Below are 20,058 nucleotides of genomic sequence, written 5' to 3' on the forward strand. Positions count from 1 at the left end.
ATAAAATAGCGTAGTCATAAAACATAAAGACAGGTGAATTAATCTGATTGAATCAAAAACATAAAACATCTCTAAGACAAAAACATGAAGACAAAAGTACCTCATAATGGTCAGTACCATCAGATTACCGAAATTTTTTATTTTATGAATTGAATATGAAAAATTATTTTGACAGGTTTTGTTTTGTGCTTTAGGGCAATGAAGAAACAATCTTTGTTTTATGTTTCAAGACAGTAATGCCTCTTTATTGGGAGCTGTTTGAAAATTACAGCCTTTATTTATTTATTTTTATTTATTTATTTATTTATTTATTTATTTATTTATTTATTTTTGTCTTTTTGTTGTTGTTGTTGTTGTTGCTATTTCTTGGGCCGCTCCCGCGGCATAGGGAGGTTCCCAGGCTAGGGGTTGAATCGGAGCTGTAGCCACCGGCCTACGCCAGAGCCACAGCAACACGGGATCCGAGCCGCGTCTGCAACCTACACCACAGCTCACGGCAACGCCGGATCCTTAACCCACTGAGCAAGGGCAGGGACCGAACCCACAACCTCATGGTTCCCAGTCGGATTCGTTAACCACTGCGCCACAACGGGAACTCCAACAGCCTTTATTTTCATGGGTCGAGAATCTTGTAAAACAATTAATAAATGTGGGGATTCTCAGAATGGCTGAGTGAAGAGCTTGGAAGACACTCTCCCCCCAAAAATCCAATAATAAAACCTGGAAAAATGATCAAAAAACAATCCCTAGGGACTCTAGAAGAAAATGCCAAACACTTATTTCCAAGAGCCATCAATGTAGAAGGCTTAGTAAATGGTTCCCTTAGACCAATTTTCCCTGCCAGAAATTCAGCATTTGATTATGCTTTCAATTTATTTTTTATTTTATTTTATTTTATTTTATATGTATGCTTTCAATTGAGATTTTTCCTCTTTGTACCAGGTCAGGGTACCTAGTGGATAGTCAATAAGTGTATCTTAAATAAATCTGTTTTATACCAGCTCTACATTAGGGTGACGGGGCTGCTCAGAAAGTAAATAGTATCAGTTGGACAGAGCCAGTCTTGAGATTTAGCCAACATAGCCAGGCTTATAATGCTGTTGTAGAAAAAGACCATGAGAGAGGGATGACTTTGATAACTGGCTCTAATAAAGCCCATCATTCACTCTACAAATGTAACCAACTGCCAACCACAAAGCACTGAAGAGGTGGAAGTGAACACGGCATCATTCTTAGCAATGCATATAGCATGCACTCCTGGTGTTTCTCCAAGTGTCTGAATTTCCTTTTCTGATGAGGACATTGTCAGATTGGATCAGGGCCCACCCTAACAAACAGCCATATTCACCTCTTTAAAGGCCCTATCTTCAACTAGAGCGGAATTCTTAGATACTAGGCACTGGGGGACTCAACATATGAATTTGAGAGAGAGACAGTTCAGCCCAAGACATCAAGTTCTGTGAGAATGCAGATCATGAAAATGAGAACCATTACAATACCAATGCTAGCAAGTCTGAAAAAGAAGGCTCAACTACTGTGTTATTTTAGGCAGATGAAGACCACACACAACTGGATTAGTAAGGTAAATAACCCAAACAAGACCTATTATACAATATAAAGAATTTGGGTTTGGGCATGGTACACAGAAGGGTGTGTGAATGCACATATGGAAGCCGAAGTCCTGGATGAGATTGGAGAGTGCTTTGAAATTCATTTAAAAATCTCCCTTAAAAATACTGCTGCTCAGTTGACAGTAACAGCCACTGAATTAGCTTGAGCATATCACATCAATGAACATGCATTATTATTCCTTTGATTACTGTATGAAACTGACTAAAGTTACATATCCTGATTCAGAGGCTGCAACTATAGGCAAATAAAAGGGAGACATTTTGATAACAGATTTAGTCCCTTATAGCATAGATCTGATTCTGTCAGATTCTTATCAACGATCAGGCTTTTCACAGTGTTTCAAAGGATGAGTCTGATCTCGGCAAGAAAAATTCATCCATTGGTTTTTAGGGTTAGGGAAAACTCATCCATTTAGTTTTCAGGTATTTCAATTTTTTTTAAAAAATGGAGTTTTGGGAGTACCCGTCATGGCTCAGTGGGTAATGAACCCGGCTAGTATCCCTGAGGACATGGGTTTGATCCCTGGCCTTGCTCAGTGGGTTAAGAATCTGTCATTGCCATCAGATGGTTGCAGACGCGGCTCGGATCCTGTGTTGCTGTGGCTGTGGTGTAGGCTTGGAATTTCCATATGCCACCAGTGTGGCCCTGAAAAGACAAAAGACAAAAACATAAAATAAAACTGGAGTTTCATATTGCCTTTTTTTTTTTGGCTGTGCCCATGCCATGCAAAAGTTCCCAGGCCAGGGATCAAACCTGTGCCACAGTAGTGACAAAGTCAGATCCTTAACCTGATGAGCCACTAGGAACTTCTTATTTTGTCTTTTTGATATCTATGAGGATGTTCATGAAACCACAGAAGGCTGAACAATACAAACTAGACATTACACATCTATTTGTATATTCAGCAAACAGTACACATGTAAATTGTGAAAATTCCATTCAGTCTATAAACCTACTCAAGAAAATGAAAGTACTACCATATAATCCAGCAATATCACTCCTGGGCATATAACTGGACAAAACTATAATTCAAAAAGATACATGCACCCCCATGTTCATTGGAGCACTATTCACAATAGCCAAGACATGGAAACAACCTAAATGTCCATCGACAGATGAATGGATTAAGATGTGGTATACATATACAATGGAATACTATACAGCCATAAAAAGAACAAAATAATGTCATTTGCAGCAACATGGATGGAACTAGAGACTCTCATACTAAGTGAAGTAAGTCAGAAAGAGAAAGACAAATACCATATAATACCATTTATATTGTGGCATCTAAAATCTGGCACAAATGAACCTATTTATAGAACAGGAACAGACTCACAGACATAGAGAAGAGACTTATGTTTGCCAAGGGGGAAGGGGGAGGGAGTGGGATGGACTGGGAGTTTGGAGTTAATAGATGCAAACGATTACATTTAGAATGGATAAGCAATGAGGTCCTACTATATAGCACAGGAAACTATAGCCAGTCTCTTGGGAGAGACCATCATGGAAGTAAATCAACTATAATTAAAAAAAAGTAAACAAAACCTAAACCAAGCCAAACAACATCGGAGTGGAGTGAGAGATTTTTCACTCTTTATAAATTAAAATTGTCATTGGGCAGGGGGCCAAGGGTTTGTATATGCTGGTCTTTAAGGAGTGGGAGGGATGAGGTAGCTGGAGTTGGTGATTAATGAGGACCTAGTCTTTTTCTTGGGAGAGAATACATAGGTTAGCTTATACGAAAATAGGTTCATTTCCTGGGTTCTGCCTTCAGGAGGGAACTACATCCCATCTTTGGAGGAAACCCACAACTCCCCCCCCACCCCTGCCCAGAGCCAGGAGTCAAAACCTGGCTTCGGGTCCAGGCAGGAAGCCCTTCCCTTCAAGCCTTTGTACTTGGACTCCATTGAACAGCTTTGCTATCCTGAGGTCCAGGAACTGTTCTTTCCTCAGCTCTCTGCTACAGACTGTGAAGTGAAGTGGAGCACCGGAGAGGAAGTCAGGAGACGGAATTGTTCATGCATCAACTCACTCCCTGCCCCTTACCCCCTAACTCTACCCTTTTCCCTGCCTTGCTAAGAGATCTAGCTGCAAAATGGGGCTGATGATGCCGGCCTGGGCTGTTGAGAGGATTAACTGCAATTCTAAGTGAAGTACCCAAGCCCCAGACTCTCAGTGCCCATTGGTTCTGAATCAGGAGCTGCCTGGCCTCAACCCTTGAAAACCCTTTTCCCTCCTTTCCATCCGCAATGAACATAATAGTAAATATTCACCACTGACATATATTAACATAAAATGTTACATATTACAAACGTATATTTCAGTCCCCCCAACATCCTTTAGATTTCGGAACTTTTATCCCCATATATGGAGAATCCATGGTATGGAGCTCGAGACACAGAGAGGTAACTTTCCTAGAGCCACCCAATTAGTAAGTGATAGAGTCACTATTTGGACCCAGGTTTCCGGCTGCAGTGTCTATTCCCTGGGAGGTTCCCAGGCTGAATGCACTTTCGGCGCTTGCCCATATCTGCAGAGTTCATTTCCAGGCTGTGAGAGTACATGATGTTCCCACTTCGGGGGGAGGGAGCTACAGAGTGCCCAGAGGCCCCACTTGGCCTGCAGGGTCCTTTCTGAGCAAAACAAACAAGCTTAGCCCCACCCTTACCTCTGTCTCCTCAGGAGACCATAGATAAGCCAAGATTTGGATCTCAGACCTGCCCAAATTCGGGTCATGGGGAAGGAACCTCAGAAAATCAGGTTCTTCAGAAATAAAGTACAGAGGGGAGTTCCCATTGTGGCTCAGTGGTTAACGAATCCGACTAGGAACCATGACGTTGCGAGTTCGATCCCTGGCCTTGCTCAGTGGGTTAAGGATCCGGCATTGCTGTGAGCTGTGGTGTAGGTCGCAGACGCGGCTCGGATCCTGCGTTGCTGTGGCTGTGGTATAGGCTGGCAGCTACAGCTCCAATTCGACCCCTAGCCTTGGAATCTCCATATGCTGCAAAGTGGCCCTAGAAAAAGGCAAAAAGACAAAAAAAATTAATAAATAAAGTACAGAGGGAGTGAGGTTATGGCTGGGGCTAATGATCCCTAAGAATGTGAAGATTAACCCCAGCTGGTACCAAATCCTTCCTGGGGGTGTCAATGGTCCACTCTTTAGGGCTCCCAGCTCCTCTCACCTTGGAAATGGGCACTGCAAGATAGGCAAGGAGATGAGTGGTGGAGGAATCTTTAGTATCAAATAGGGCTTTGCTTACTCTGGTGAATCCCAAGGCATTATGTGACTTTGCCCACCTCCCTCACCAGGCCTAAGCTGCCTCTTCCTGGCCCTTGGCCGTGTAGCCTGCTGGCAGAAGCACTGGAGCTAGAAGGGGATGGGAGCTAGAAGGGGATGGGAAAGGGAAGCTACAGTTTAAAAGGAGACTTGGTGGTTGCCTAGCAACCATCAGCCCACACAATAGCCTTGAGGAGTGTTTGTCCTCTCCTCGGACCCTCTCCTCCCAGGGAAGTGGACAGGGAAAACACAGGGGAGTTGGGGTGGGGGACTGCCATCAAAGAGTGTCTCCTTGACCAAACTTTAGTCAGGCTCCAACCATCGCCCTGGCTTTTGAACTTCTGTGTTCCTCTCCGCATTACCTAATTTTAGCAAGAATGCTGCCAAGTCTGTTTGACCAGAATGCCCATGCTAATCTGGTCATCCTCAATATTGGATCAAATTCCTTAACCGCCACCATCCCCCAGGTGACCTCTGATCACCCTGACTGCCTTCAGTTAGAATCCTGTTGGGTCAGTTTAGCCAGAATCTCCCCTATGTTTCCTTTTAGTCATTTTTTTTCATCCACTGGTAGACCTGCCCTTACCCTGTTCCTTGATTCCAAATCCTTACTTTTCCTTGTAGTCCAAGCGAAGACCAATCTTTCTCCCCCCCCACTTTAAACCCCATTGTAGTAGTCCCCCAAATAAAGTCTTACTGTCCTTAAGATGTGTCATGAATACTTTTTTTCATGAACACCCCCATGATCGTTCCAAGATAAGGAGCTGAAATTACCAAGCACAGAGTGAGGCTTTCCTCAGAAAGAGCAACATTGGGTAAAGTTTGTACATGTGGTCAAATAATTTTTAACAACCACCTGCTGTAGCATTGCTCGCCTGCTAGCTAGATGTGACAAGCTCCCCTCGGTGGAATCCCTTCCATGGCCACCAGACTTCTAGGAAATTCAGAAGCAGGTGGGGTCATTTCTCCACATGTACAGCTCCTTCTGTTTGAGGCTCTTTCCTGCTTTATTACACCATCATCTTAACTACAAGGTCTACCATGGGCCCTTTCCTACCAGACATGGATCTCAGCCAAGCGAAGGAAAAAAGAACAAGGGATTTGTGTCTAGAATAAAGAACACTTACAACTCAACAATAAAAAGGTAAATAACCCAATTAAAACATGGGCAAAGAATTTTTTTTTTGTCTTTTCTAGGGCCGGACCTGCGGCATATGGAGGTTCCCAGGCTAGGGGTCTAATCGGAGCTGTGGCCTCTGGCCTATGCCAGGACCACAGAAATGTGGGATCCTAGCCATGTCTGTGACCTACACCCCAGCTCACGGCAATGCCAGATCCTTAACTCACTGATCGAGGCCAGGGATCGAACCTGCGACCTCATGGTTCCTAGTCGGATTTGTTAACCACTGAGCCATGATGGGAGCTCCTGGGCAAAGAATTTGAATATATAATTCTCTAAATGAGATAGGTGTATGGCCGAAAAACAGATTAAAAGATGCTCAGACGTCATTAGTCATCAAGGAAATGCTGCAGATCAAATTCCCAATGAGATACTATTTCACATCTACTAGCATGGCTAGAACAAAAAAAGTCAGATGCTAAGTGTTGATGTGCAAGGGATATGGAGAAATAGAAACCCTCATACACCGCTGGTGGGAACATAAAGTGGTACAGCCACTTTGAAAAATAGTCTGATGATTCCTTAAAGGAGTAAACATAGAATTACCATATGACCCGGCAATTCCACTCCTAGGTATAGACCCAAGAGGAAAGAAAATATAGGCTCACACAGAAACTGGCACATGCATATTTATAACAGCACGATTCACAAGAACCAAAAAAGTGGAAACAACCCAAATGTCCACCAACAGACAAATGGACAAACAAAAGATGGTACCTGTATAATGGAATATTATTCAGCTACAACAAGGAAATAAAATACTGATACATATGGTACAACATGGATGAACCTTGAAAACATTATGCCCAGTATAGGAAGCCAATCACAAAAGGCTATACACTGGACTATGCCACTCATATATGAAAGCTCAGCATAACCGGTATTCTGTGATAATACTGTGGGAAAAGAATCTGAACGAGAATGGATGTGTATATGTGGATGACTGAATCGCTTTGTGGTATAGCAGAAATTATCACAATGTTGTATATCAACTATACTTAAAAAAAATGAAAAAGGGAAGTTCCCACTGTGGCACAGCAGAAATGAATATGACTAGTGTCCATGAGGATGTGGGTTCCCTCCCTGGCCTCACTCAGTGGGTCAGGGATCTGGCATTGCTGTGAGCTGTGGTGTAGGTCTCAGATGTGGCTCAGATCCTGTGTTGTTGTGGCTGTGGCATAGGCTGCCCCTCTCGTTTGACCCCCTAGCCTGGGACCTTCCATATGCTACAGGGGAGGCCCTAAAAAGCAAAAAAAAAAAAAAGGGAAAAAAGAAAGTTGAGCAAAAGGAACTATATAGAGACAGAAAATAGATTAGTAGATTCTTAGGGCTGCAAGGAGGGACTGAGGAAATAGAGGGATGATAGCTAAATAGTTTCTTTTTTAATTAAATTAATTAATTAATTAATCTTTCCCCAATACATTCTTATTATTTTTCTACTGTACAGCATGGTGACCCAGTTACACATACATGTATTCATTCTTTTTTCTCACATTATCAGGCTCCTTCATAAGAGACTAGACATAGTTCCCAGTGCTACACAGCAGGATCTCATTGCTAATCCATTCCAAAGGCAACAGTTTGCGTCTTTTAACCCCAAGCTCCTAATCCATCCCACTCCCTCTCCTTCCCCCTTGGCAACCACAAGTCTCTTCTCCAAGTCCATGATTTTATTTTCCATGGAAAGGTTCATTTCATATTGTATAAATCTTTCAGCTTTTACTAAGTAGTTTTTTCTTGATGTGACGAAATGTTCTGAAATTAAATGTGATGTTTATACACATCTGGTAATATACTAAAAACCGTTGAACCGTACATATACTATAAATTGGTGCATGGTATATGAATTGTATCTCAAAGAGTTTTTCTTTTTCTACTAATTTTTTAAATGTTATCTATTTTTATTAAAGTATAATGATTTCATTAAAAGAAAGAAATAAGGGATAAAAGTAATGAAAAATACTTGTAATAACTCAATGAATTTTATTATATTTATAGTTGTATAACCATCATCACAACCTAATTTTAGAACATTTCCGTCCAAAACCCCAATCCATCCCTTCCTCCCCACCACCAGTCCCCTTTGTTAACCATAAGTTTTTCAAAGTCTGTAAGTCTGTTTCTGTTTTGCAAATAAGTTCATTTGTATTCTTTTTTTTTTTTAGATTTCACATATAAGTGATATTATATGATGTTGGTCTCTCACTGTCTGACTAACTTTACTTAGTATAATAATTTCTAGGTCCATCCATGTTGCTACAAATGGCATTATTCCATTACTTTTTATGGCTGAGTAATATTCCATTGTATAGGTGTACCACCTTTTCTTTATCCATTCCTTTGTTGATGGACATTTGGGTTTCTTCTATGTCTTGGCTAATGTATATGGTACCGCAATGAACATTGGGGTACATGTATATTTTCGAGTCATGGTTTTCTCCAGGTAGATGCCCAAGAGTGGTATTGCTATTTTTAGTTTTTTGAGGAAATTCCATACTGTTTTCCATAATGGTTGCACCAATTTACATTCCTACCAACAGTGAAGGAGGGTTCCCTTTTCTCCATATCTTCTCCAGCATTTACTGTTTGTAGACTTTTTGATGATGGCCATTCTGGCTGGTGTAAGGTGATGCCTCATAGTAGTTTGATTTGCATTTCTCTCATAATTAGTGATATTGAGCATCTTTTCATGTGGTTTTTGGCCATTTGTATGTATTCTTTGGAGAACTGGTCTGTTTAGATCTTCTGCCCATTTTTTGATGGGGTTGTTTGTTTTTTTGGTATGGAGCCGCAGAAGGTGTTTATAAATTTGGGGGATTAATCCCTCGTCAGTCACTTCATTTTCAAATATTTTCTCCCATTCTGTGGGTCGTCTTTTCATTCTGTTTAGGATTTCCTTTGCTGTGCAAAGCTTTTAAGTTTAATTAGGTCCCATTGGTTTATTTTTGTTTTTATCGTCATTATTTTAGGCAATACATCAAATAAGATATTGCTGTGATTTATGTCGAAGAGCATTCTGCCTATGTTTTCCTCAGGGAGTTTTATGGTATCTGTCCTTACATTTAGGTCTTTAATCCACTTTGAGTTTATTTTTGTGTGTGGTGTTAGAAAATATTCTAATTTCATTCTTTTACATGCGGCTGTCCAGTTTTCCCAGCACCACTTACTGAAGACACTGTCTTCTCCATTGTATATTCTTCCCTCCTTTATCATTGATTAGTTGGCCATAGGTGTATGGTTTTTATCTCTGGGCTTTCTATCCTCTTCCACTGATCTCTATTTCTGTTTTTGTACCAGTACCATGTTGTTTTGATGACCATAGATTTGTAGTGTAGCCTGAAGTCAGGGAGCCTGATTCCTCCAGCTCCATTTTTCTTTCTCAGGATTGCTTTGGCTAAGGAATGAAAAATGCTTGATTTAATCCCAATAAAAGTAAGCAATAGGAATTCCCATTGTGGCTCAGTGGTTAGCAATCCGACTAGGAACCATGAGATTGTGGGTTCGATCCCTGGTCTTGCTCAGTGGGTTAAGGATCTGGCATTGCCGTGAGCTGTGGTGTAGGTTGCAGATGTGGCTTGGATCTGGCATTGCTGTGGCTGTGATGTAGGCCGGCGGCTACAGCTCCAATTTGACCCCTAGCCTGGGAGCCTCCACATGCCACGGCTGCAGCCCTAAAAAGACAGAAGACAAAAAAAAAAAAAAAAAGGAGAGCAATAAACTTTCTTCACTCCCCCCCCCCAACAATACCCTTCCAACTCACCTATGGTGCGCAGAATAGGTTAGGTACTCAATAAACAGTTGTTGAATTAAGGAATATAGTTTATATCTAAGAATGGATGTATTGCGGATGGGTGAAAAGAGAAATCTGAGGCTGGTATCTGTTAATGGATTAATATTTTAAAGTGCTTAGAACAATGTCTAGCACTAGTAAATGCTATATACATGTTTGTTAAATACAAGATAAAGTAATACTTGCAAAACCTTCCACACAGGATCTACCTATGATAGCAGCCCATCATATGATATATCCAGAATCCATTTTAGGGCTGTTTATGAGATTAGTAACCTGTGAAATAGCATTCACAATTCCTCAAAAGGTGACCAGAGGAGCTGCGGGAGTTCCTGTCGTGGCTCAGTGGAAATGAATCCAACTAGGAACCACGAGGTTGTGGGTTCGATCCGTGGCCTTGCTCAGTGGGTGAAGGATCTGGCATGGCTGTGAGCTGTGGTGTAGTCGCAGACGAGGGTCGGATCTGATGTTGCTGTGGCTGTGGCGTAGGCCGGCAGCTGTAGCTCCGATTGGACTCCTCGCCTGGGAACCTCCATATGCCACAGATGCGGCCCTAAAAAGCAAAAATGAAATAATAAAATAAAATAAAAGAGTAACAGGCTGCTTTGGGGACCCCAGATGCAGACTGGAAGCTACTGGTAGATGACAGTATGTTCAGGAAGAAACGTAATAGACACTGGTGTGCCCAGGGAAGTGTTTATATTCCTTCCCCCATAGATTCACTTGGGTTGCTTTCCTCTTCCAATGCTCTCCTCGCCAACTGATTATTTAAGAACCTTCCTTTCTTTAACATCCAACTTACGTCCTACCTCAGCTCCCGGGTCTCCAAGGCAGTCTTTCCTCTGAGTTCCAACAATGCTAGTTGGTACCTCCATTTGGCCTGGAGAATATGCTGTCTTATGCACGTCTTTCTCTCCTTCTTCAGATCATAAGCACCTCAAGGGCAGACGCTGCTCTTGGGTCTCTCCCAAGATGACTCCCTCTCTGTGGGAGGTGAATCAACTAGTGTTCAAGGCAAAAGAGAAAGTTCACTCCTCCATTCATTCCTCAAATACTTACTGAGTCCTTTGCTTGGGATGGAGGATCTGGAGGATGAAAGAGTAGAGTCCTTTGTCCTCAGGAAGGCCACAACCTTGGATCAAAACTTTAGGAGTTCCCGTCGTGGCACAGTGGTTAACGAATCCGACTAGGAACCATGAGGTTGCAGGTTCGATCCCTGGTCTTGCTCAGTGGGTCAAGGATCGGGCTTTGCCGTGATCTGTGGTGTAGGTTGCAGACACGGCTCGGATCCCGCGTTGCTGTGGCTCTGGCGGAGGCTGGCAGCTACAGCTCCGACTGGATGCCTAGCCTGGGAACCTCCATATGCCGCGTGTGTGGCCCAAGAAATGGCAAAAAAGACAAAAAAAAAAAAAAGAAAGCAATTGGAACAGAGTGTGGCACACCTTGGGCCACTAGTACAGAGGATATATTATTACCTCTCACGTTGATTGCAAATATAACTGACTGTTAGATTATCTATGCTGCATACTTCTATTTTTACATTTAAAGTATAGTTGATTTACAATGTGCCAATTCCGGCTGTACAGCAAAGTGACCTAGTCATCCATATATACACATTTCCTTTCTTATATTATCTTCCATCATGGTCTATCCCAAGAGACTGGATATAGTTCCCTGTGCTATACAGTTGGAACTGATTGATTATCTATTCTAAATGTAATAGTTTATATCTACTAACCCCAAACAAACCCCAAGTCCATCCCAGTCCCTCCCCCCACTTGGCAACCACAAATCTGTTCTCTTTGTCTGTGAGTCTGTTCCCGTTTTGCAGATATGTTCATTTGTGCCAGATTTTAGATTCCACATATAAGTAATATCATATGGTATTTGTCTTTCTCTCTGACTTCCTTTGCTTAGTATGAGAACCTCTATTTTTGCATCCATGTTGCTGCATATGGCATTATTTCATTCTTTTTTTCTGGCTGAGTAGTATTCCATTGTATATATGTACCACATCTTCTTAGTCCATTCATCTGGCAATGGACATTTAGGCTGTTTCCATGTCTTGAGCAGCACTGTTCTTAATAGGCCCAAATTGGAAACAACTCAAATGTCTGTCAACCAGAAAAGGGAAGATTTAACATACAAGGGAATATTATACAGCAGTGAGAATAAAACAACACCAGAACAACAACGTGATTGAATCTCACAAACACAGTGTTGAGGTAAGGAAATCAGGCACAAGAAAATCATACAGTACGATTCTATTTATACATAAAGTTTTCAAAATGGCAGAGCGAAGCTGTGGTTTTGAGTCAGTATAGTGAAGGGAAGGGAGAGTGTTTGAGAGGAAGCACAAAATAAAGGCTTTTGGATGCTGTTAATATTCTATTTCTTGACCAGGATAAGTTCAACTGGTGATAATTTATCAATAATATATTGGGCTTAAGACATAGAGGCAACTTAAATGTCTATCAATAAAGGAATGGATAAAGATGTGCCATATATATATCTCATAATGGACTATTACTCAGCCATAGAAAGAATGAAATAATACCATTTTCAGCAACATGGATGGACCTAGAGATTCCCATACTAAGTGAAGTAAGTCAGACAGAAAGACAAATATCCTATGATATTTGTGGAATCTAAAAAAAAAAATGATACAAATGAACTTATTCACAAAACAGAAATAGACGTACATACACAGAAAACAAATTTATGGTTACCAAAGGGGATAGCAGGAGGAGTTGGGGGAGAGATAAATTAAGAATTTGGGATTAACAGACAGATACACACTACCATATATAAAATAAATAAACAAAGGCCTACTGTATACCATCGGGAATTATATTCAATACCTACGATAACTTAGAATGGAAAAGAATCTGAAAAAGAATATGAATCACTTTGCTGTACATGTGAAACTAACACAACATTGTAAATTAGCTATACCTCAATTTTAAAATGCATAAAATAATAATATATTGGGCTTATCATTTGTGTATTTTCATGTATAGATTGAATCAAAAGTAGAAAGTTGACTTAAAAAAATACCTGCCTGTCACACCCATTGGCTGACTATAGCAATAATCCAGGTGGTAAAGAATAAAGGCCTGAATAATTTAAGATCATGGAAATAAAGTGGGAGAGTAAGGAACAATGAATGAATGGGGGTGGACAGTATAGAGGGGCGGAGTCCAGGACAATGCCCAGAATTTGGGCTTGGACAACTGGGTAAATGATGATGGGATTGGATGAGACAGGGATCATTGGAAGACCTAAGACCAGGTGAATAAATAGGTAATGAGATCTGATTGGCACATGATGAGCTCAGAGTGTGTATGGGACATTTATGTGAAGAGGCAGTGTGGCATGGAGTTTAAAAGTGGGGCTGATTTTTGATTCTGGATCTCATGGAGTAAACACATACCTCTCTCTCTCTTTATCCCCCACTGAACTTGATGATAAAACATGTACAGGGAGTTCCTGTCGTGGCTCAGTGGTTAACGAATCTGACTAGGAACCATGAGGTTGCCGGTTCGATCCCTGGCCTCGCTCAGTGGGTTAAGGATCCGGCATTGCCGTGAGCTGTGGTGTAGGTCACAGATGAAGTTCGGATCCTGTGTTGCTGTGGCTGTTGGATAGACCAGTGGCTACAGCTCTGATTGGACCCCTAGCCTGGGAACTTCCATATGCCCTGGGTGTCGCCCTAAAAAAAAAGGGAAAAAAAAATACACATGCCTGTGCTACAACCCCAAACTGAAGAATGAAGATGTTCCTTGGGTGTGAAGAATGAAGATGATCCTTTCAAATGCAGATTCTTTGCATTTGAAAGGATCTAGGACAACCTGCCCAGTGAAGAAGCTCCACTGTGAAACTTCATCTGAGGGAGTTCCCGTCGTGGCGCAGTGGTTAACGAATCTGACTAGGAACCATGAGGTTGCGGGTTCGACCCCTGGCCTTGCTCAGTGGGTTAAGGATCTGGCGTTGCTGTGAGCTGTGGAGTAGGTTGCAGACGCGGCTCGGATCCCCCATTGCTGTGGCTCTGGCGTAGGCCGGCGGCTACAGCTCCAATTCGACCCCTAGCCTGGGCACCTCCATATGCCGTGGGAGCGGCCTAGGAAATGGCAAAAAAGACAAAAACAAAACAAAACAAACAAAAAAAACCTTCATCTGAGACCCACCTCTGCCTCCTCTGGTTCTTGGTTTCCTTCAGGACCCAACCCTTGGCCCTAGTTCTCTTTGGCAAGGCTGCCAAACTGGGCCTTCCTCCAACCCTTTGCAAAGCAGCTGCAGCTAGTGGGTGGGGGTGGTGAGAACAGTGAGCGGAGGATAGATCCGGGGGTTACTCCAACATCTATCAGATGGGCAGAGAGAGAGGATTCCATGAGAGAATGAGAAGGAAGGGCCGGGGCAGTAGGATGGCAATCTCAAGAGCATTCTCACACGTAGAATGACTGTAGAAGCTACATTAGAATGAGAGTGGACCATTCGCTGCCAGAGGAGGTTTTTCTGGCAAGCCCCTTCTTCCCTCCAGCAGACAGTCTGTGCCACGGGGCTGGGCTGACAGGCACCTGAAATCTCGCACAGGAGAAATTTGAGATCCTGCTGTGTAGCCCTGAGAACTATGTCTAGATACTTACATCGCAACACAACAATGGGAGGATAAAGTATGCATATGTGTATGTGTAACGTGGTCCCCATGCTGTACAGTGGGAAAAAAAATAAAATAAAATAATAAAAAAAAAGCCAGGTGTCTGGGAGACAGATGCTATCAAATCCCAGAGAGGAAGGTGGTGAGCAGGTCAGGGTGTTTGGCATTGCTTCTCCCTCCTGCTGAGCTCTGGGACAGGATTTATGGTTTCCGGGAGATGTTGTGTGAAACCACTGCAGAGTCAGGAAAAAAAAAAATTACGCCTGTTAGTCATTTGGGGGTGGAGGAAGCATGGAGCCTGGAGGCTACTGTGCTTAGCATCTGGGTGGGAGTGAGGGTGTGCAGCCTTAGGGGAGGCAAGTGAAAGCCTACCCTGCTCCCCTTTGCCAATCGGCTCCATCATAGCTGGGCTTTGGGGGTTTTCCTGCGAGTTATAAGGAGCACCCTTCCCCCCTGCCCCCCCAAGAGATGTGTTGGCTCAGACGTGGATAAATCCTTTCAATCTTCTGTAAAATCCAGGGAGGTTGGCCTTTTAAGAATGAAAAATGAAAGGGAGGGAAAAGAAGCAGATATAAACAAAGGAAGTAAATAACGGTTGGAGCCACACTCTTCCAATCCATCCGTCGCACAGCAGACCGAGCGAGCATTCCAGAACGTAAATCTCGCCCTGAAACTGCCAGGCTCAAACCTTTCAAATGGTTTTCCATTGACCTTAGAAGCGAGTCCAAAATTTTAAACATGATATACAGGGCCCTTTGCAATCGGATGCCAGTTGACTTTGCTAGCTTTGTCACTCATCGCCTCCCCCTCACACACGCTGCATTCCTGCTAGGGATGCCTCTCTAGTTCCTGAACGAGCCACGCTTTATTTGTCTTTGAACTTTGCTTGCGTGTGGCTACCCACCAGCCACTTCAATTGAGCACAGTAGTTAAAAAAGTACAGACTCCAGAATCAGGCTGCCTGGGCTTCATCCCGGTTGTGGGTAAGTTTCTGATCCTCTCTGCCATCATCTCTTGGGGGGCAAAACGGGGCTACCAAGAGGGGTGCCCTGAGGATCAGATGAGCGACCTGGCAAAGTCAGCACAAGATGCGTGGTAGCTGTGAGTCAACAAACACCAGTTGGTGGGTTGCCCAGTAGGTGGGAGGCCTTTTGCATTCATTTATCACAGGCTACTTCCAGTCTGGAGGGAAGGCAGATGTGTGAAACAGGACATTATAAGACGGTGTGAACAAAGCACAGATGGAGCTGTGCGAGCCAGAAGGAGCAACTCATGGGTTCCCTCCCTTCCTCCCTTTCCTCCGCTGGACTAATCTCCAATGATACCTCAAATTGAATTGTTTTTTAGCTAGGCCCAGAGACTTGAGGGAGATCGGAAAGAATTTCCAACGTAGGGCCAGCATTCAGATTTTAGACACTGGTACGACCCTATTGGCAGTTAAAATATTGCCATAAATTTGTACTCATTGGTAAATGCCCCCAGGACCCGAAGTGTTCCATAAAGCTTCTTCCCACTCCACCTTGGGTGGCCTGGCTCTCAGAGACACGAAATGGACACCATTAGGGACTGCCCTTGTGGTGTCCCTGCAGGCACATGTGTGCCTGCTTGTCTGGAGTTGTTTTTTTTTCACTCTGGTTTCCCCCAGCCTCACCCTCGGGACCCATCCTCCCCAATGGCAGTGGCCCCGGGGACTGTGAGCAAATGTGAATTACCAGTTGGCTCCGTGAGGATGCATTTTGAGCATCACGTCTGCTTGAACTTGGGGATAGTGCCAGTAGCTGCATCTTCTTGTTTGTTGAGATGCATGCTGCTTTGGGGTAGCTTTTGGTCTTCTTCCAGGACCTGGCTTAGGCCTGTGATTCCCTTTGGAAACCTCTGCCCATCCACCAGCCTGGATTCCTTCCAGCCAACCATCCGCCTCACTTTAGACATTCCTGTCACCTCTGCCCTCCGCCCGGACTTATCCTGACTAGTGACATCAGGGACAAGGTCCTGGCATTCTATGAAGCAGTACAGAGTGGGAGCTTTGGAGCCAGGATTATCTGTGTTTGACCACCAGCTCCTAACTGTGTAAACCTGAGTAAGTTCTTCAGCTTCTCTGGGCCTCACTTACCTCGTCTGCAAAGTGGGAGAACAAAAGTCCCTACCTCAGTCCCTTAGATAATGGCCCGGCGCATAGTCAAATTTTGGTAAATGTTAGACATTATTATTATTTTGCATTGAACATTTAACGAGCACATTTAGGCATATTTTTATTATGTATTACTTTACTTTTATTTATTTATTTATTTATTTATTGTCTTTTTAGGGCCACACCCATGGCATATGGAGGCTCCCAGGCTAGGGGTCAAATTGGAGCTGTAGCTGCTGGCCTACACCATAGCCACAGCCACGCCAGATCCAAACCGTGTCTACGACCTACACCACAGCTCACGGCAACCCTGGATCCTGAACCCACTGAGCCAGGCCAGGGATGGAACCTGCATTCTCATGAATACTAGTCAGATTCGTTTCGGCTGAGCTATGATGGGAACGCCAGGCATATTTTTATTTTCTAATTATAATTATTATTTTTTTCGTTTTATGGCTGCACCTACAGCATATGGAAGTTTCCAGGCTGGGAACTGAATCAGAGCTGCAGCTGAGGCCTACACCACAGCCATGGCAGCACTGGGTCCAAGCCTTATCTGTGACCTACACTGCAGCTTGTGGCAACACCAGATCCTTAACCCACTGAGCAAGGCCAGGGATCGAACCCGCATCCTCACAGAGACTATGTCAGGTTCTTAACCCACTGAGTCACAACAGGAACTCCTAGGTATATTTTTAAACATTATCACCTTGCTTATCTCCAACAGTTCCAGAGAGGCAGATAGGGAAAGGTATTGGTTAGCATCCTGAGAGCTGAGGTAAGGCAACAGATACTTGGCTATATTAAGTGATTAAATGATATTAAATGGCCATGGTTAATGACAAAATTTCCTTTTTTTTTTTTTGGTCTTTTTATGGCCACAATCTCGGCATATGGAAATGCCCAGGCGAGGGGTTGAATCAGAGCTCCGGCTGCCAGCCTACACCACAGCCACAGCAACGCAGGATCCAAGCCGCATCTGCAACCTACACCACAGCTCATGGCAATGCTGGATCCTTAACCCACTGAGCAAGGCCAGGGATTAAACCCACATCCTCGTGGATCCTAGTCGGGTTCGTTACCCACTGAGCCATGATGGGAACGCCCTCAAAATTTCCGACTCCCCATTTGATGTTATTTTTCTCCACCAGGGCACACTGAAATAGGTAGATCATTACTCATTTCAGCAAATGTTTATTGAATGGCTATTAGGTACCAGGCACCGTGCTGGGCACTGAGGATCCAGTAGTGAACAAGACAGGCAGGTCCCTCTGCTCCTGGAGGTACCATTCTAGTGGGAGGAGACAGTGCGAGGTAAGTAAATAATGATAAAAAGAATGTATCAGCTAGTGTGATGAAAAGAAAACATAGGGTGGTGACAATAAGAGACAGAGTGGTGAAGGAAGGCTTTTCTGAGAAGGAGACTTTTATGACAAGAAGGAGTTGAACTGAAAACCTCTCCCCTTTGGGTACGTAGCTGGGATCTGGGAGGGAAGTTCTCATACAAAGGGAGCTCCCAGGGGTTCCTGTTGTGGCTCAGTGGGTTAAGAGCTTGACTTGTAGCCGTGAGAATGTGGGTTCCATCCCTGGCCTCGCTCAGTGGATTAAGGATCGGGAGTTTCTTGGAGCTGTGGTGTGGGTTGCAGAAGTGGCTCGGATCTGTGTTGCTGTGGCTGCGGTGTAGGCCAGTAGCTGTGGCTCCGATTCGACCCCTAGCCTAGGAACCTCCATATGCCGCGGGAGCAGCCCTAAAAAGCCAAAAAAAAAAAAAAAAAAGAATGACACAGAGGTGACGTGTCCTTCTGTTGACATTTTATCAGAGGGGCCCTGACAGCAATATGTCTTTACTAATGACGTTGATCTTGAACACATAATTAAGGTATTATTGGCAGCTTCATCCATTGCAAAGTGACTCTTTTCGCCTTTACAATTAATACATGCCTTGAGGGAGATACTTTGAGACTATCCCATAAAGATTTAAATTGGCTTTATATGCTATATGTTGAATTAGAGAGGGTTTTATTTAGTTTTACTTGTCCGGAGCACAGTCTATTTTTCTATGTATCTGTTTTCCTTTGTATTTCTCATCCATGTTTTACAGATTTAAAAAAAAAAATAAACATGGATTCTGAATTAATGGGAAGACAGTTTGGGAGAATGAAAAAAGTGTAGTATTTGACATGAGGCAAACCTGGACTTGAATCCCAACTCTCACCCTTACTGGCTGTATGACCTTGAAAAAGGCCTTTAGGAGTTCCTGCTGTGGCTCAGCGGTAAGGAACCTGACTAGTATTCATAAGAATTTGGGTTCCATTCCTGGCCTTGGGCAGTGGGTTAAGGATCTGGCATTGCTGTGAGCTGTGGTGTAGGTGTCAGACGTGACTCGGATCCCACATTGCTGTGGCTGTGGTGTAGACCCACAGCTGCAGCTCTGGTTCGACTCTTAGCCTGGGAACTTCCATATGCCTCACGTGTGGCCTTAAAAAGGAAAAAAAAAAAAGGCCTTTAAATCTCTGACCCTCTAATTTCTCTGCTATAAAAATCAGCTAATAACAAACCATTTCACAAGGTTTTTAAAAGAACGAAAGCACCTAGTAGCATCTGGCACTCAGTAAGTGCTCTGTAAATGCCACTTCTTGCCTCCCTTCATACCCAAGTGTTTAATATTATTGACACTGTGGTAATTAGATTCTCTTCTTTTAGGGTGGCTTTAGGATATAGAAATTCAATAGATTCTTTCAGAATTTTTTTTCATGTTCTGATACCACAGAGACCTTAGTGCAGTGGAATTGCTGAAGGTTTTACACGAGTCTGAGTCAGCAGGGAGAAAGCAGCAGCTGAATTTTTTTTTTTTTTTGTCTTTTGTCCTTTTAGGGCTGCACCTGCAGCATATGGAGGTTCCCAGACTAGGGGTCCAATCGGAGCTGTAGCTGCTAGCCTACACCACGGCCACAGCAATGCCAGATCCTTAACCCGCTGAGCGAGGCCAGGGATCGAACCTGCACCCTCATGGATTCGTCTCTGCTGCACCATGAAGGGAACTCCCTGGAATTGTTTTATAGTTGATGGCAAGTTCTTACAGCTAGCTCACAAGTATATTCTATCCTATACCTTTGCAATAAAATTCCTTACCTCTAGTATTTGGGGATTTGATTTTCATGGATGTACAAATATACCTTTGCAAAGGTGGCATTTTTACTTTTACCCCTCCTCTATTTCTACTTTTTATTTTTCTTCTTTCATCATTAGAACTATTTAAAAGTAGAATTTTAAAGGGGCAATCTTGTGTGATTCCTGGTTTTAACTAGAATTAATGTGAACTTTTTTGGGGGGGAATGCACCCGCAGCATATGAAGCTCCCGGCGCTAGGGGTCGAATCAGAGCTGCAACT

The sequence above is a fragment of the Phacochoerus africanus genome, chromosome X, assembly GCF_016906955.1.
Source record: "Phacochoerus africanus isolate WHEZ1 chromosome X, ROS_Pafr_v1, whole genome shotgun sequence".
Lineage (NCBI taxonomy): Eukaryota > Metazoa > Chordata > Mammalia > Artiodactyla > Suidae > Phacochoerus > Phacochoerus africanus.